At 39.9% G+C, this 20112-nt stretch overlaps 1 long non-coding RNA gene across 4 annotated transcripts in view; it reads left to right on the forward strand.

Moving 5' to 3' along the window:
- The window catches only part of LOC139613581 (uncharacterized), an 88242-nt gene that overhangs the window by 26268 nt on the left and 41862 nt on the right, over positions 1-20112 (forward strand). Inside the window, exon 3 of one of the 4 annotated variants that reach the window (XR_011686791.1) lies at positions 2845-4422. The exons of the other annotated variants lie outside the window; for them this stretch is intronic. This is a non-coding gene — a long non-coding RNA (uncharacterized lncRNA). Of the gene's footprint in view, positions 1-2844; positions 4423-20112 lie in introns of those variants that run through there. 4 annotated transcript variants of the gene reach the window in all.

Genomic DNA, 20112 nt, shown 5'->3' on the forward strand with positions numbered 1-20112 from the left:
ACTCTTCTTCCAGAATAACAGCATGAATTATAGACCTTTTGTCAATGCACAAATGCAAGCAAGACTTCAAGGTTTATTCTTGAAATAATGCATTATTGAAGGGGGGTGTAGAATGGATATATCAAAGTAATGTTTGCTCCCACCCTCTTTACCACATAATAAACAATTTATCATTTGGAAGTTGCATTTTATATTTTGGGGGCTTTACAGAAATGCAGCACACTGGGACAAAGTTGAAAGGTTGTGCAATGTGATGCTTTTTATAGTGAATTAAAATCAGCTGCATATAGAGAATTGAAATGTTCATCACAGTCTCATCCATGAGCAAACCCACTGGCAAACATTGACAACCTCTCCCCATGGCTTCACTCATATTAGACAAACTCTGTCAGAGAAGTCTGCTTCATTTAAGTCCTGTTGATTAAACTGAGTCATATTATGTGAAATGGTATTATGCATAAACACAGATATGAATGATAAGCAGAGGATATGAATCTTTTCAGTCGTGAAGGTGTCTGCCAGTTCAACCCATAGGCGCTTTCCCAACATAAATTCACATCTCTTGTTTACTGTGTTTGCATATTTCATGCTCTGGGTTGAAAGCAATGTTCTCAACAATTCAGTGTAAATGTGAGAAATGAAAACTAATAATCTCACTCAAGCATTTTACAGCAAAATATAGCATTCATAGCAATTTCTCTTTCTCTTATGTTATTTATATATTTAGTTATTTATTGTTTGCCTTGGAAATAAAAAACACACAACCTGCTTTTGACACACCACAAGTTTCTTTGGTCTGTAAAGTTGGACCCAAAGTCATAAACAGTGCCTTCTTAATTAAATAGATAATTGTCATAATTATTCTACAATTGATTATTGGTTTATTAGATAATGATGTCTTACAAATTCTGACAAACTTTAGAACTGGTTCCTTTGTAAGCCTCCAACTATGTGAAATACAAGGTGTTTCAAATAGAGACATGCACGCGGTTACCTTGTCTCAGTCTTGTCCATGTCAGTGTTTATCAAAATGTCCAAGTATGTGTCGAGAACATCATCAAATGTCTGAAAATATAATAGGTGCAAAATGTCAGGGGAAATGGCCTGGTGCTAGAGGAAGCGATGCCATTTCCATAAATGTTTAATTGATTGTAATCCTTTGTTGAGGAGACATTTGCACAATGCATTGGGTTCACACAGAGCAGGATATTGAAATATTGAAGTTAAATAATAATTTTGATCCATCTGTGGCTTAATTGTCAGAAAATGCCTGATAATGGCCTTTTATTTAGTGTGATTATCTAGCATACATTTAAAGTGGCAGGAGAAATGAAAGTTGGAACTGGAAGTTGTCAGCGCCCAGAGTCAGCTCCTGTGTTTGTAATTGTACTTTCTCAGATATGCTAAAGCAGCTGCGAAAAAAAGCTTGAATTGTTAACAGCAGAATACCTGCCATGGCCACTCTGATAGCCTTAATTGTTTTCATATGGCCATTCATTAGAGCACATGTGGTTGATTAAGTCGCATGTCAGCAGTGAGCAGGCGGGTGAATTGCTCCTGAGCTGTCAGGCCAGGGGGAGGCTTGTGAGAGGGATGTAGTGATGGTAGTCATTCCCCTTTCCCAGCCGGCCAGCCCAGCCACCTCCACACGGAGCCACAAACTGCCTCCCAGTCAGGTTTGCGGGCAACCATCTTTGCTTGAGCTGCTCCGCTCGCTGCAGCCATGACAAGATTCACAATTCTCTCCCTTTATTTACACACCATCGCCCCGGCTCCACGTCACGTCAGAGTGGAGTGGTTGCGCGGTCGCGGCTGACCCCAGGGTAGGGTCTGTCTCCACTGATCCAAGCTCAGCCTGCTGGGGGACCAGGTCCTGGTCATGTAATACGCAATGTAACAGCAGCAGCTTTTCATGCCTCCATATGGACGTCCTCCAAGAAATTAACAAATCTATAGCATTTCAGCCCGTGCCATAGTGCTCTATCAAAAGGTGATGTTCTTTATTTCTAATAATGTATAAAGTTATATTTAAAATATACTTGTCCTACATATCTGAGGATATTTGGCCTTTTATCATCTTATCCTTTAAAACAGTGGCATCAGGATCATCAGCAAGTGAACGGAAATACAATGCACCTTTATATAGTGATTGCATGGATGTTGGTTACTTTTGTCACAGCTCTACCCACAAGCAAATGTATTATTAAACCAAAAAGCTGCTGGAGGTGTCATGTAAATACCTAACCATAGTTAAAGTAATAGGCTATAAAGTGATCTTTAAGTGGAGTTTTAAGCACCCCCATAATGGCTTTGGCTGCCTTTTAGCAGACCATGTGACTCCTCCAGAGTAGTGATTATGAGTCACGGATGAAGAGGTCTTGTGTGTAGGTCAGCCTGTAAGCATCACTTTCACCTGCCAATCTTTACTTTCCTCAATACTCAGAGAGCCTTTTTCTTTATACTGTTAACTGTCTTACAGCAGGTGGTATCTGGTAAATTATGTCCACAAAACACTTCTACAAAACTTGAGTATAGCCTTGTGGAATTCCTACTGTGGAGAAAAACCTCCAAAATTGAGAGACAGAGGGGAAAAAAAAAACATAAATTAAACATCCATCTTATTTGGCATATTGCAGCCCAGTAAGAGGAATGTACTGTATTATATAATGTAGATAGTCCTAAGAAATCTCCAACAATGTTAGAAGAAGAAAATTCCTGGCTCTGCTCTGGCTAGTTTCTCCTTCTTGCATTACACAAGGACACTGATGCATGGTGCTTTTTGAATTTTGTATTATGTTAGAGGTCAGGGGGGCCGAGTTTCAGGAAGTGTTCTTAATTTCACAGGGTTAAGGAACAGCAGATTCACAGGGAATACAGATCACTTAGCACAAGCCTGCGACCGCCCTGAAGTTGGCGAGCTCTCTCCCCATTTGTTAACCACATCCTTGGGGCCGCTGAACCGTTGAGACTGCCAAGGTGAACGTGCAGTCCCAGAAGGAGGCTTTGCTGTCATAGATCAGCGAAACGGTGATTCAGCTTCACCCGTCTGTTTATGTGAGTTCACTTGTGCACCTTCCTTTAGTGTATTAACCCTTGGCAGTGTGTGCATGTACATGTATGAAACATATTCTGCCTCTCCAGTGCTGCTGAGGTCCGTGAGTCTTCAGGCCCCCGTGATCAAAGCAGGGCCATCTGAACTGTGCAAAAATCAGATGTCAACATCAAATATCCTCATGACAACAGACAGAAATGTTTAAAAAAAAAAAGGGAAAAAAAAGAAAGGGAGGTGGTTTAAACATGGAAATCATCTATGAGACTCAAAATCAAGCCATTATGTCAACTATGTGAGAGAACATTAGCTAGAATAAATAAAATGTAAACTGGGGTAATTTTTGATAAGACACAAGAACAGGGATTCTTCTTTTTTTTCCCCCTCCAAACCATGGACTTCCAAAACAAACAACAGAGAGTTAAGCCACTGGATAGATTGTACCAGAATCCACCCATTATTTGCCCAAACTAAAAGGAATTGTACATGTATCAGTGATAATCCGATAATCATGCTGCTCCTAAGCTTTTAATTTGATTAAGTGTGTGAAAATTGAGGGCAGAGAGTCTCTTGGAGGATAACATCACAGACAGCATCTCCTAATTGGTGCTGTAAATTTACATATGGATTCCTGTTTAATGTTTAACCAGTCTTTAATCCACCCAGCTCTGTGATGTCTGCGGTCGGAAATATCCGCATCTGTCACATGATGTGTGATTATTCCAAATACGCTCAGGCTGCTTTTGATGAGATGGTAACAATTACTGGAGCTTTCTAACAGTTAGATTTAGGAAGCGTTTTAGTCATGGTGGACAAAACCTTCTCAGTGTCCTCCAGGAACTGAATAGAGCGCTGCTTTTAAAGGGATTTTTAGCTGGAATCCACACTGGCTAGATTAACAACAGACAATCATTATCTCCATTATTGTCTCTTTGCAGCACACAGTCTTCCCTATTGAAATCAATCGCCGTCTCCCTTGTGCTGTGCTGAAAAATGACAGATTAAAGTGATCATGTAGTTTATTGTAAAATAAAGATAATCAAGATGCTGCACATCTTTTTCTTTTTTTTTTGTGTCCATTTCTGCTTGAGGATCTATCGACTTAAGTCATATGTGACAATGGTGCTACAGTATTTATTGGAAAACAACCAACACCTCACCTTGCACGGTTCAATTTACGGATATTCTGCAAGCTTACACACATCAGTCAATCAATAGTTTTGGATTAAGTGTTACTGGTGAGTTATATGAGGTAATATAGAGGTGAGAGATTTTTCATTACTGTACATTGTCTATAAAGTTTTTTCTTTCGCTTTTCGTTTTATTTTCTCTAATCCTCATCTCCCCTTTGTTTGTTTTTCCAAAGCCTTATTTTCTTTCCATTTTTAATAAGCTGAACCAAACCATTTTCACTTTTTACAGGCGGTTTCACTCTTTCGGCTCTGAATAAATGGTGACTTTATTTCCATGAAATTCTCAAATGACATAGATTTTACTTTTGCATAAAAGCATGAAGAATGTGCCTAATATCGGCGGCATTCATCTGCTAAGTGGACATTTGCATGGGTGCGAGGGGAAGGGGAGAGGGAGAGAACCGCTAGCCTCCTGGGGTGACAGCAGTGCAGGGGGATGACATGTGACAGCTGTGACAGTACTGAAGGGGGGTGGGCAGGCGACTTGCTGCGCCCCCTGATCCAATTACGCCACACGGCCCCCTGTCAGACCCAGCAGCTTGACTCCAGCCACTCTGAGGACGGTATTGATCTCTTGTCAGGAGGACCAGTTGCCCTCCCTTACAATCCAGCACCGCTGAACTTTCCAACCACCCCGCCATCACACCCCCACTTACACCCGCCATCTGAGCTGCTATCCGCTCTCCTGCCAACCACCCTCTTAAATGACTGGTAAAATCGGGTTATGGCATTCAGGTGAGGAGAGATGCTCTCATAGCTAGTGAGGGAGAGTGCGTAACATCCTGCGAACAGTGGCTGTGGTGGTGGTGGTGGTGGTGGGTCAGTACAGCTCTGAGCTCGCCGCTATACTTACAGTACTTCACTAATGGTCTGAGAGGATGCTGCCTCTCCTGGATTGTATGAAAGCGTTTGATTTGAGATGATGAAAAGGCCATTGCAATTAGCAGCCCCTGGTTCGTTTTGCCGGAGCTAGGACGGAGTGGTTGAGACAGTGGCAGCTGCCAATAACTTCAGCTTACAAAGAACAGACAATTAGGCCGGGGCCTGTTACCACTGCTAGTCCCACATCTCCAGACCTTTGCACCGGCCCTACCTCTAAGCACCTGCGGGTCAATAGGCAATGATATTGTGTGGTGCAACAGCTTGGAGCAGAGGTTAATCAAACCACAACTACACACATCACTTGCATTCAGCTTATTATTCTCACCACAAAGGCCAAGAGCAGGAGAGGGGGAAAGGGAGGGAATATCTGCTTTTTTTCTGCATCACTGGGGGAGATGATCTCACCTACAAGCTTCTCAGGTTCTCATCAAATATGTACATAGACACTCCCATATTGCCTTAAAACACAAAACATATATGTGAGGAATGATGCTTTACTGTTGTCTTCATTTACGTATATTGGTTGGTTCAATAAGTCCTGCTCACAGAACTCACTGTTTAACTTAAAATGCAAAATGCTCCATTGTATTGTTGGCACTGCTATCCATGGGAAGGCAGGCAGTAGACAGTCTCTTACAGTAGTACAGAAAACACTCAGTATCTACTAAATCAGTGTGATCAACTGATGCTGTGTGTGTATATCACCATGAAATTGGGCACAATCTGGAAAGAAGCTCATAGTCACTTTCATGGTACATGCAATGTGTATCCAATGCAGAGTGTGAACATTAGCCTGGTCACTCATGCATTCAGTTGTGACACCAAAAAGGTTTGGTCAGAGGTTATGCAGAGGTAGAGCACCCATGTCTTACTGGGTAAGGAAAACAAAAACAAGGCTTTGCAGTAGAGTAGCTCTAGATTCCGTCATCTTTTTCTATGTAAAGTATCTGGCTGTTTAACTGTTGTGCAAGTGAACAGAGTATAGCTGCACTGTAATTTAAAAAGAAAAATGTTACAGCTTACTTTATTTGATTTTATTTTTTTGTAATGCCTGTCAGCTGAAAACTGATGATCTCTTTGCTTAAGCCACCCAGACTTGCACTTACAACTGAATTATTCAAATTAAACATTTAAAAGAAATGCACACTATTTACATTAGTTTCAACAAACTTCTTGACAATTGATTAACCACCCTATTATATAATCAATAAATCAGTTATTATTTTTGGCTGTTGAAAGGGAACAAGAGAAATGACTCGGTCTTCTACTAATGGTCTTTCAATTTCAGCATCAAATTTCCATGTTTCCCTCTAATGCAAAACTTGCATGGTGAGCAAAAATAGGCTGTGTCTGCACCAGTGAGTTGTGATAGGCTGTTGTGTTACTGCCAGACTTATGTTCAGAAGGAGTGCTGCTGTTTCGAACAAGGTAATCATTCATGTAATTAATGTAGAAGAAACTAGTGAGCAAAATAACCCAGATGTATCGTAGAAACACCAAGTCGCTCCTCTGTGATATTTGATTTAATGCATTCTGGGACAGAGAGAAGGATATGGGCACACTGCTTCTTTGGACTCACAACATAAATCAAGAGTAGTGCTTCATGGAAATGTTGTGCAGAACAGAGCTGGCAGGCAGTTGTAGCTGCTGATATTGTCTTATAGATCATGGTTGTACCATAGACAGTTTAAACCCACTCTGGTTTGCAGTGGTCAGTTTGAAGACATGCAAAGGTGCACTTTCAGTGGTGTTGCACTGAAAGAGTGCATTACTACAGTTTAATGGGTAACAAGGCGATAAAGTCGAACTGAAATTTGGATTTTCCTCACATTTTATGAAAGAAAAGATTAACTATAATGATACTGCACCTACATTATTGTGCCTAATTTTCCATTTTTCAAACAAGGATGACATATTTGTGGAAACGGCATCTGAGGTTCAGACCTCTGGGTGGACATCTCCTATGGCAGCAGTTAATGGACATTTTAGGGGTGGCTTTTTTTCATAGTGCACTACTGAGTGTCATATCCTGCAAACACTGACGGATAAAGTTTTTCAACAAGCCCACATAGCACTGGTTATGCACAGGACCAAACCGGACACTTTATAACATCCCACATTTGAGAGGACTCATTGCACAGTTCGCTCGACTAGATGTTACTTTCATACATTTGTACATGTTATTTCAGCACCTGCTGAGTCATTGGCAGCTCTCACACACTGCCCCCTATTATAGAAAGGAGTGTATGTATGTGATAGTCTAAAATAGTTAAGATGAGATTTCAGTTTGATATTACTCAGGAATGAGCTGACTATAGTCCACACTGTTCTGTAAATTTGGCATATAGTTGTTAATGGCAACATTTAACATTTTCAGCAGAGCTTCAAAAGCAACACTCTGTTTGAATTTCTTTCATCAAAGTGAAATCTGTTCTTCTGGTATGATGCCTCACATATAACAAGGATAACGATATCAGACACAGAGTAGCCTCCTCTCAGGGACACATCATTGCAGCATGGACCAAACTGGGACACTGTTTCCCTTTTGGAAAGTGCAATTATGAGTGTTTTCAGACATCCCAGTGACATGTCATCTGTGAACCAACATACCACTAGCACTTCTAAACCAAAGATATTTGTCACACCTACTGTAATGCACCATCAAGTCGCTGAAGCATTGGGTCCTCCGCAGGGCCCCAGGAGGGGAATCAAGGAATCTGTCGAATTAATACATGCAGTGAAGATTCCCCCTGTCATCTCAGCTCTCTTTTACCACTGGCTTTTAAAAGCCATTTAAAGGCAGCAAACTGAACGGGACAGACAAGCTTGACAGGGACTCTTGAAAGAGCATCTGTCTCCTTTAACACTTAAATAAACTATGATACCGTCTCTTACATATGAGCTTAATTTTAATTAGTGAATTGATTTATTTTGTCAGTGACAAAGCCAAATTGTTCAAAAGATGCCAGAAGCAATCTATATATTTCTTCCTGTAAGGAACATGCCAGGCTTTACATCAATCTGCATAATCCTTTTCTTAATTAGACATGTGCTAGCAATTACAAAGCATCAGTGTAGGTGTTGATCTACGTTGCATTGAGAATCATTTTTACCTCTTCAGAAACAATACACAGTGCTTCCTAAATCGCTGCATTTGCTCTATGTTGTCTGATAGCTACATTCCTTGAAGCAGTGACAGAGCTGTGATAGACATCTGATACATCATGGTTTACACTGGGCAAGACTGAAAGTGAAATGATAAAGTTTCATGTTGATAAGAGCATGGTTCTACTAAGAAACTGTGATGTGCAATCACAGCAGGATTTATCCCGATAAACAAGCTGCTGATGGCTGCTCCTTATTTATCTACTTTAATTGTGCCTATTTCTATACTAAAAAAAAATGTTCTCCAGTTAGAATTGCTTGCTGTGTTTCATATACCAAGACTTCTCTGAAAGGATGTGCTCAAAAAGAATAAAATAATTTTCTCAGATAAGGAGAGAGATCTACATTTATTCCATCTTCCCTGCCTGCTGTAAACTACCTGACAATTGTTCATTAATGATTCCCAGTAAATTCCTTAAAATGGTAATTTGTCATCCTGTCACTTCATTTGTGACCTAAAATTCCTCACTAGAGGCATCATCAAATAAATTAATCACTACCCAGGATCCATTTCTCCCTTGTGTGTGCTATTATACCCGGCTCTCTTGTGTTTCTCTTCATTTACATATATTTAATGGCCCAGTTGTGGCTGGTTGTGCCACGCGACTTGCACAGCTCAAGTCAGGTGAAATATTCCGACTGCCACAGTCTTTAACAGTGCAAACCATGTCTTGTTCATTTTCCTTGAATACCTGAAAACACAGGAGAATAAAGAGAATTAGTGACATTTTAGGGAACTGTAAAAGCAAAAGCACTCGTTTTGCAGGCTTCTGGGGAGACGCATTTTCAGATGCACACATTTGATATTTATAAAGTTTGATGTAAAATTGTGTAGAGAAAAAATTATTAGAAAATTAGATACAGCAAGTTGTTTACACAGTTTGGTTTGATTCAATTTTGTCTTATTACAATAGAAAATGTGTACAGTAGATTACCCATCAGACAGATCAGTTTGCGGTGTTGCTCATTGGAATTCTGAAGTTGAGTGTTGTCCAGTAAAGACAGAGAAGGTTTCATCTGCTCTTTGTTTAACATGAAACTTCAGTTTTCACATTGTACAGTGTATTAAAGACAGATGGATCAAAAACCAAAATCTTAAAGTACAATTTATGTGTTTCTGCCCTTTGTCAGCCATTAAAACATTAAAATAGCCATTGATTCATTTGTCATATAGGATAACTTCAACTAATTTCCAATGGAATGGAATGGAAAAAGTTATTGAGGTATATTGTATTTTTTCCCATACTTAGAACTACATTGAACTCGTTTGCTGCCTATGTTTCAAACACCTTAAACATGTGCTGACAGACATGGCTGCTCCTGTGTTTTGTGTTAAAAATGTAATGTTTTAAAGTGCTCTTGTAAATTTAGTTAGGAATGCATGCAAATGAATTACACTCTTTTCTAGATTTTTTTTTTTTTTTTGACAGATAAAAAAACAGCCCAATTATTTTTATGAGCCGAGAGCATGTCATGTTTGAACTTCCATCCTCATTAAGGGTCCCTAACACCAGAGGACATGTGAACGTGCTAGCAGCGTTACCAGAGAAAACAACAACCTCATGTCGCCAAAGGATCCTCTCTCACCCAGCCACCCTGTTAGAACCTCACAGCCCATTTCAAATGAAATTAGCATAATTAAGAATTAACATGCATTAATTGTTGTGCTTAATGCAAACTGAAACCAAATGTGTCACTTACTGTAGAGGAGCTGCTAAATGCTTTGTCACCTCCTGCTTAGGGGTGTGGGAACATCCCATGTGCTCAGAAAAAAGGAGTCACTTGCACAGTGTACATGAAGCACCATCGGTGATGGATACATAAACGAATATCCCTTCAGCTGTAAAGCTTGTCTGACATGTAGACTGATGAGTTAAAGGAGAAACCGAGGAGTGTATTGATCAAGGAAGTTTGTGATGTTGGAATGATGGATTTATGACAAAGGAAGTAGGGACAGGAGATACAAGAAGTGCAGGAGATTGGTCTAACCAGGCCTCAACCTGGCAATAAAGGATGGCATTTGGAGAGAGCAGAGCACACAGAGGGTTATACTGTCCTGTGCCACTTTGGCTGGTGGAAGAGCTGTGCTTTTTTGCTTTTACTTTGTGCTCTGTCAGATGGAGGGATGATCAAAGGAGATCAAACACACGTTGTTTAAAACCTCAGAAGATGGCTGTCGTAGCAAGCCTACATAACTTCAGCGCAGTTGTCAGTGGGATTTTTGTATGAAAATTCTGTGTGTTGCAGCAAAGGCAGAGTTTGGGGAAAAACTACCCAGGTGGTTGCTATATGTTGTATTATGACATGGATGGCACTGATATGGATGTACTGTTGGAATTAACTTTTAGAATCTGGTCTAGTCTTTGTGTTTGTGAATCATTGTATTACTGATTTCTCTGTAGTTTATTTTTTTTAACTAAGTTATTTATTATTTAGTCTATAAATCCCCTAAAAGTTATTAAAAACCCTCATCACAAGTATTTTTTTGCCATGCTAGCAACATGTCCCCGAACCCCAATGAAAGTTCAACAAAAGAAGTCAACTCAACAACTCAATCAATCTCAGCAACTATTGGACAGATCGCCATTAAATTTTGTACAGATATTTATGGTCCCCAGAGGATGAATCCTCATGACTCTGGTGAGCATCACTTGTACTTTGTGTTTAGTTTTAGCATGCTAACACACTAAACTAGGATGGCGACCATTGTAAACATTCTGGGCTCTATTTTAACCATCCAAAGAGCATGGTCTGAAGCACGTGGCGCAAGTGCATTGCTGTTTTAACGGTGGAAAAAAACAAAAAGCCAGGCGAGCTTGCACCTTGGCGAATTGCTATTATAATGGCGCATTGTTTCACACAGAGTTAGATTCTATTTGCGGTCAGTCGATAACATATTGTTACTGTATTTTACAATTGTTGCCAGTGAGCCCAGTCCTGGCACAGGCACGTACCAGCTCTGTGCAAAGAAGGGGCAAAGAAGAGCCGAGTGAATCCACGCACTGCGCACAGCCCTACGGTGAAGTAACAGCACAAATCAAACATTAGAAATATTTTATGTTATATGATGAGAAGTGTGAATAAATCTTTGGTTCATTATGAAACTGTGGAGGACAAATTAATGTGATGAATGGGAAACACTGTGGCGGATTTACCAGCCAGTAAGAAAGAACACTTCTCTGCAGAGCCTCATGTAAGAGACATCTATGACACAAGACAACATTATACAACACACAACATGTCACAGCGAATGCTCCGACCTTCTGAGGCTGTATTGTAGTGTTCCACCTGACTTATCCCAACATCTAAGTGCACTTTGAGTACACTCTGCTTGTGCGCAACCGGCAGAGTGTGTGTACTCCTTTAAAATAACAGTGAAACACTGCGCCACTGACTTAAGACCAGGTTTTTGCTTGTCATCACGCAATCATAGCAATGCACCAACAATGCACCTGACCACACCTCATTTAAAGACCGACACACTTATGGGCCCAAAGAAAAGCCGGGTGAATTTGCTATTTAACCAATGTGGGCGCTGGTTGGGGAAATGACAACTGCATCGCTCTGAAACTAGCAAAGACACATGCATTGTACTTTGCAGCGGGTGTAAGATGGGGCCCTTTAACTGTCATTGCTGTGAGCATGTTAGCATGCTGAAGTTAGCATTTAGCTCAAAGCATCACTGTGCATAGGTACAGCCTTCTCGGCTTGAACATTTTTTTTAATTGCTGCATGACTTTTCTCTGCTGTCCAGATAACCATGCTCACCATTTATTTTGCCAAAAAAAATAAACTTGTGATCTCCCATTGTTCCATTTAACAATTTCACGCCTCTTGAATTTAGATTTTTTTTCCCCCCCTCAAGTGGACTGCTTTTGCTGTTTTCCCTGTGCATTTACAAAGAGCTGGGAGGTTTTCCACATTAATCTAGATTTAATATTAATTTCAAAATACGTTTTCCCTATTAATTAAAACTAAACCATGTATTGTATGGTACATTATCCCTCTAACGGCCCCATGTGGAGATTATGAAGTGGAAAACTAATGGTGTAGACTTTAGCATTTGGGTTTTGCCTGAATCATTTACATATCTGTAAGGGGATGTCGATGTATGTGCAAATAAGCAGAACTCTGTGTGTCCCATGCTTTCTCTGCCACCACCCCCGTCCCTTCCCTCCCCCTCCCCAGTTTACAGAGGAAGTCAAAGAAGAAGTGTTGCCTCTCTCCCCTCAGCTAGAGAAGGTAATGAGATTCTGTGCACCCTCTATTACGAGGAGGATGAGAAATCTGATTATTAAGGAGAGGCATGTGGCAGTAAGAAAAATCTGTTTGTTTTTTTTCTTATTGTATCACCCCAAGAAACAAAGGTGACCCCCATGTTCCGTTCATTAAATCTTGCCTCCTCTAATTTATCAAGGTAAACTATCACAGTTTCTGCTGAGCTAATCAGAAATGGGCAAACTTGTTAGGTGTGCCTCAAAAGGACACATCACAGGATTTGGATATCACTTCTACATACTGAGTGGGGCCTAATTCATGCTCCCCACTGCACAATGAATGCTTTATGGACATTAGCATGAGTGTGCTGTGATTTTTTTTTTTTGTTTTTTTTTTTTTTTTTTTCTGTACAGCAAAGTTCAGGACAATGAGGATGAATTATGACCTCCATGGCAGCGCAAGTGTAATTATTTCAAGGACACAGAGTTGCTGCAGGTGTGGCTTTCTGATGCAAATATCACAGGAAACATAATTTGTACTGTATATTTTGAGCCCCGAGTTATTATTCTGTATAGTATAAAATTTGAATGGATAAGCATTACTGCCTTACATTAGAAATACAAAAAAATCACCTGTATATCACATGAGAAGACCAATCAACCCTGTGAAGACCACTTTCTCGTGTGTGTTTGTTTCAATAATTTGAGCAATTTCAATCATAAATACAGAGAGACAGTAATGATGTTTGGTTATTTGATTATTGGTTTATACTTATAGAAGTTTGTCAGGAATCATAACACAAGATACATTTTACTTCAAACCCAATACAATACAGCACAGCGCACATGAAATTCATTTTTAAAACTTGTGGCACTTTACAGTTAATAGGAAGAGAATCCCCTTTCTTGTGGTCTGGGAGTTGTTAAGAGCTATTTGGAGCTGTTTGGTGTGAGGGGGTGGGGAAGGGGGTGGGGGGGGTGGGGGGGGTTGCCTAGAGAGATGTGAGAAATGTCCCACACATCGGCAAGCTGAGTCACTGCTGTATGCCTAACCAGCCACGACTCGTGCCCGTCCCTCCTCCCAAATGTCACATGAGCTCATGTCAAAGCGGCACTTGTGGCAAAGGCACCGCACAGGAAACAAATTAAACTGATTGGTTTTCACAACACAGTGACGTATTTTTTTTTTTTTTTTCAAAGAACAGGTTGCAGAGTTACAAAAATGGAAACAAGTGGTGCTACATTAACCCTAGTGCATGTTTTATAAGCATAATTTTCATCCATTTTCACTCCCTTTCTAGTGCAAAATCAGTTTGTATGATATTCTTTTCACTAAATAAAAAAATTAAAAAAAAACATAGGTTTGTGGTATAAGTGGTCAGAATAATTGGGTGTTCTAACTTGCTAATCTGTAATAAACACAGTCTAATAGGCGTAATTTTAATCCTATTGTGAACTGCTTAGACGCATGAGTTCTGCAGGTGCCGACGCGAAATTGGTATTTATTACTGAACTGGTAATCACACCAGCAACCTATCTCTGCAGCCCTTTGCCTTCTAACTGAGACCATGATGTGCACAGCAGGCTCACAAAACTGCACTCCCAGTTCAAATGACCCAGCTAAGCTAGCACGGCTGCTGTGACCCTCACATGACAAAGCCCCTGTGTAATTAATATGCACAGTGAAATGCTCCCTGCACAGCCACTAAAGCGATTGGAATCATGCACAGGAAAAATGTAATCGTGGATTCTGCATGGTGAACATTTTAGTCAAGTGGCATCTGATTGCGAGCAAGTTTTTTTTTTCTTTCTTTCTTTTAATGTTCCTTAAGATTGAGATTAAGACTTTCCCCTCAAAGATGCAAATTAATCTTTAAAACTGGACATTTCCCAACATGGGGAGCTCAGTGGGGTGACACTACAGCCCACCGAGTTCATTTTAATCCCTATGGGCAATTATACTTTCAAATGATATCCTGAAGTTAAATCATGTTCACACTTAATTAATTTTAACCCTAGATTTTAGGCATGAAAGTCTCCTTGTCCTCCTCAAGACAAAACTGTTGTTTAATAGGATACAGTAGCCTCGGTGATAAGGAGAGTTGCGCTTTGTGCTGTTTATTAATTATGTAGTCTTTCTATTTAGTTGGTTATGCTCATATCTGTGTACATATGAGGGGGGTGGGGGGTGATTTAGATAAGACAAATGATCAGACAGTAATACACTCTGATGGCATTTCTTTGTCTTTTCTTACTTAGCTGATGGGATCTCATGTGTGGGCTTTGGCTTTATAAGATCATTGCCATCAGAGAAATGGTTAAATCAAAGACAAGTGGGGTCAGCAAACCTCAGTATCAGTCAACAACTCTTCTCTGAAATCTATATTTGCACTTTTCAGGTGCAACAAAGCACATTTGTCCTCTTTTGGACAGAATATTCAACAATGAACTGACTCTGTGTGTAGTTTATTGTTTATTGACATGGGGACCATAGTATTTGCAGAAATGCTGTCGCTGTGTATTTGTCTTTTCTAAATGCTGAGTTAATTAATGGTATGTGTGGACTATTGTTTCTCATTTTTATAATGAATGCATTACTGTACTGTCACTGAGTCCATTTTGACAAATAGGTGGGTGGATGGATATAAAAAAAACATACATTGGTGGCTGCCAAGGGGTTAGATTTTGAATTAATTGAGGGAAATGAATTCAGCAGTAATAGGCCCTGACAGCAGACTGTGGCAATTCTGATGGCAATGATTGATGGTTGATGCACACACAAGCTTATGACAAATAATGCTTATTTTGCTCCTGGTGTATTTTAAATCCTGTTTGTGTGTTCATTAAAAATAAATACATCAAGCAGGAAATAAATAAGTAGATTAATGGAAATAAATGAATGAATGACATTCTGAAAAGAAATTCTTTTGTCTGATTCTGTGGGTCTTTTCATATATATCAAGCGAGAAGGTAGTGTGCAGTGCTGACTTCTTTCAGGGAGGTGGACCGGCCACCTCCATCTTTGACCCATATGAGAGAGGGGGCCCTATCACAGCTCTCATCACGCTCCTGTAGTCAGAGCCTTCTGACAGTGGCATAATGCTGATCAGATAGCTGTGTGGAGTCATTGCTTACATGTGTCACAACCGCCGTCCATGATCATGTCAGAGTCATGCTGGGCGCCAGAGCCAGGCTCAGGGCTCAGTGGACCTGGCTGGTTTCGCGGCTGACATTTCCCCAGCATGACCAGGCTAGTGGAGCTCCAGTCGCAGCCCCGGCTAATGTGCCTCTCCTGGGCCCCGCAGCACAGCGCTGGCAGCTGGAACGTGGGGGCACAGGTGCTGCCAGTCCCTGTTAGCTTTACAGTACCTCCTGGTGAGTCACAAACAATCCCAGCATGTGTCTGCTCTGATACCTCAGCTTATTAAAAGTGTAATGAATAAACAAGTCTTTTGTGTGCATGACCGCGGAGGTGATAGTGGAAACTTGTATTCTCTTAGCTGTCTCTGATCGTTTTTATCAAGCAGCAATAACAGTTGTGTGGCATCATCAGTAATGACAAATTCATCATTTTCTAATTGGCTCGAAGACAGAGAAATGTTCAAAACATATTAAGATTAGGTACGTTATATAGTGAGATATAACAAAGGCTTGTTTTGAAGGCACATACTGATGTTTTTTGTTGATAGAGCTAAACGGAGGTCTGTAAAACGTGGTTGTTAAACCAGATTGATTTATTGGTTCTTTGGGCTGGACATGATTATCTTCTGACTCTGGGGATCAGCCTGCTTCCCAAACAGGACTGGGTCCTGCCACACAGTCATGACAGCTAAATTGTTATACTCAAGAGGTTGTCCCCTTGTCCCCCTTACCTAAGCCACTTGTTACTAGAGAGATATGGTATAATTGTACCCAGAGGAACTTGTAAGCCTATATTGTGAGTCTGTTTCTCTTCAAGAGCAGGGTCCTTTGTGGCACCTAAAACTGAGAGGTGGAGGAGGGTAGGATCTGTATTCCCTCTTTGTTAGAGGCAATATTGGATCATGGTTTCATAAAGTAGAGCACCGTTTAGAATCACTTATTTCCTCTGGAGGTTTGATTTTTCTCTCGTGGCAAATCTACCGCACTTGCTGTGTTGATTGTATTTAAGCTAACGTGGATCGTATTTCACGTGCATGATGAATGTTTTGTGCTGTGGAATACAAAGCTCAGATTTTCTTGTAATTAGGAGTAAAAACTTGGCCTAATTTTATTCTGAATCACAAGGTTTTATGCCCTTTCTGTGAGAAAATATCACCACTTAGAGCGGTATCTTTGGCAAGTAGAGCTGCACATACCTGAGCATTTCTAAGTGCAGGTGAACATGTTGGCAAGAGGAGACAAGAGGAGGAAGGATCTATAAATTGCTCCTTTGGTGTCTGCAGTGGTGGTGTCGGAGTGGGGAGTGGGGGGGGGGGCTACTCACTGACCATTAGTGCGCTCAAGTGCAGTACATTCTATGGCCTGTCAACTCCTCTACTAATGTGTGAGGAAATAACTCTATTTCCTACCCCAGTGAAAATCACCTGCTCTGACATGACTTGGAGTACACATTGTTCAGAAGATTTTTTTCTTTTTTTTATGGTGAATTTGTTACAAAAGCGTCAGGAAAATACTGTGGAGTTAATATGCTGTAAAAGATGCATGAACTTAATACCCACTGAAAAAATAACATGAAAGGATTAATGCCATGTTATTAATTTTGTTTTTTTCGTAGAGCACCTTTCAAAACAGTCTAACAAAGTGTTGCAAAAAACAAGTGCTAACAACAACATAAGAGGGAGAGAAGCAAGTTTAGGTAAAAATATTAAATAAAGTCACCATTAGTCTTCAGATAAAACCCTCAGAACAATCTTCAAATCCACACTAAAAATGCATAAGTAACCAGTGTAAACATAGTAAAGTGAGGTGTATTTGTCTTAAGGAAAAATAGTAATAATAATAATGATAATAATAATAATAATAATAATAATAATGCATATGTATATATATAAGCGCCTTTCAAGAGACCCAAGGGCATTATTCAAAACAAATAAACCATTCAGAAGCATAAACAAGATAAAACATAGACAAGTAAAAACAGTATATGAATGAATGAAATAGATTTGATATGTATATACATACATATACACATATATATTCACACAAACATACATACACATACGTAAACATTCAAGCGAACATATCAACCACATGAATAGTGACCATAAAGTAAATGATATATGCATAGGATCCTCTTCTCTTCATTTTTGTTTTATTAATATTGGATATATTACATACTCCTATATTCTAGATAAGCACAAAAACTGTGTATTGTCACTGTTTTAGTGCTTATTACTGTGTTGGTACCCACTTATGACATTTACATTGAAAGCACAATTAGGGAGGTTAGTGAAAAGAAACACTGTACAGTGATCTCCATGAACAATCATTTTCTTTAAGTAATGCTGAGTGGTATAGAACTAACAAATGAGCCTTCCGATGCCCGCATGTTGCGTTAAGAGGTGCTGAGAAGAGGTGTGTGTGTTGAGGGGTTAACCCCTGCTGTTTCTGTCTGTCCAACACCCCACCACCACCACCACCACCACCACCAACCACCTCCCACCTCACCCCCCCACCCCAGCCTCCTCCTCTCTTCTCTCCGCGCTCCACTCCTGCATCTGGCCAATACAAACAGCATTATTTATGCTCGGCAAAACACCCCTTAATTACTCATGAACTGGCGCACGCTCCTGAGTCCGCCGCTCCCTACCACCCACCAACAGCCATTAAACACTCCCTAAAAGCTTGCTATTTGATATTAGCACACTTGAGCCTTTGAGAAGGAATTAAAAAATAAATAAATCCGGGGAGTGATTTACATATGCTCAGCAGCTGATATTTATACTCGGCAGTGCGTCCCTGAAGGGCTTGTCTTATTACCTCTGTCCTCAGGTCCTAGCACAGAGACCAGGAAGGCAGGCAGGTGATTAATTCTGTGCTCATGAGACGCCAACAATTCCACAACAAGGAGCAGAGGAGGATTTCTATAGGGCTTTTTGTAGAGAACATTCAGTCTCTTTACTTTATGGTTTTTCTCGGCTGTTTATTTTCATATCCAGTTTTATTGTTCCCTATTAGGGGTAGCTTACTTGTGATTAAGTGATAATGTTGAGCAGGGTACATACAGTATGTACATGCCATGATGGTTTGCACACTGTGTTTTATCTGGTAACGAACAGCAGATTTACTGTACATCGGACACGCTTTATGCCTGAGGATTTACCTGCTCTGTGAATCTCTGCGAACATTATTGCATCTTTACATGTTGCAGAGCATCACTGAGTTCTTGTTGAGGAAGATGCTCTTGAGCAGCTGTGATAAGCGCCAGATGTCTTTTTTTTTTTTTTTTAATTTAAGTTGTGTGTGGAGCTGGTTGTTGTATTCCTATCACACACCACACGTGTCATTTCACCATCTTAGAAATAAGCATCACATTCAGTTTGAAAAAAAAAAAAAAGCGTGTGTAACACTGTATCATTTAACTTCAAAGTTTATGAATTGACTGTACAGGCATCACATGTAAGGATGTTAAAGGCTCACTCCTTACAGTCTTTGGTCCAGACCTTACCCAACAAACACAAGTGCTGTTTTTTTTTTTTTGTTTGTTTTCACTTACCGTCAGAAAAACATTAATTACTTTTACATCTTGCTGGCTAAACCTCCAGCTAGACCTTCATTAGTTGAACCAGCAAAAACACTGTGTTCAACTTCGTCTCTAATTACATCATCAGATTCAAACAGTAGAGCCATCAGCTGCTCGCTCGGCGGGTACTATTTAAAATCCCTCTGTCTAATTACTGCTTTAGTCCCATATCCCTATGACATGGCAGTGATAGATCATTATTTTTCCCTGCAATTTGTTATATTCTTTGCAATATAATTGGATCAGATTAATTATTATGATTAATGAATTCTTGGGTGTAACAATGAATATTAGGGGTTTGAGGCAGGCAACATAGAAAAAAAATGAAGGTGCCAAAGCAATATAAGCTGTTAAGTTAAGGGTTCTTGAATGTCTCACTTAAGCATTTTCATCAGATGTATGAGAGAAAAGTCTGTGTTTCTGTTTAGTTATCTTGCATGTGGCGAAATCATATCACAGTTTTATTCTTAATTTGTTAAATTGCTTCAATACTCTAGAGTAGTTACACTTTGTCCTAATATTTGACTACTAGACTGTACATAATATATAAAATGAAATACATTTTATTGAAATTAACTAAATCGCTGAATTTCTATTTCTTATCTAAATAATTTTCCTGCCACATGTGAAAAACAGCTTCTTCTTATCATGTCTACAAGCATTATAGTAATGTCACTTTCACAATCAGCGCCTCTCTGTTTACTGCTGCAGACATGACCAATCAGTTCAATTTCAAGTTTATAACATGATAGTTTATTAATGAGAAGTGAGACTGTTATCCGACACCCTCAATCTATACCACGGCTGCAATTTAGCTCTTCCAAAAAATACTGTCCAGCTATGGTGGATGGACACTAGTCAATTCCCTGTGCATGGGAATGG

Source organism: Trachinotus anak, unplaced genomic scaffold (assembly GCF_046630095.1).
Source record: "Trachinotus anak isolate AG129_WGS33_773 ecotype Australia unplaced genomic scaffold, CSIRO_AGI_Tana_v1 ptg000001l, whole genome shotgun sequence".
Taxonomy (NCBI): Eukaryota; Metazoa; Chordata; class Actinopteri; order Carangiformes; family Carangidae; genus Trachinotus; species Trachinotus anak.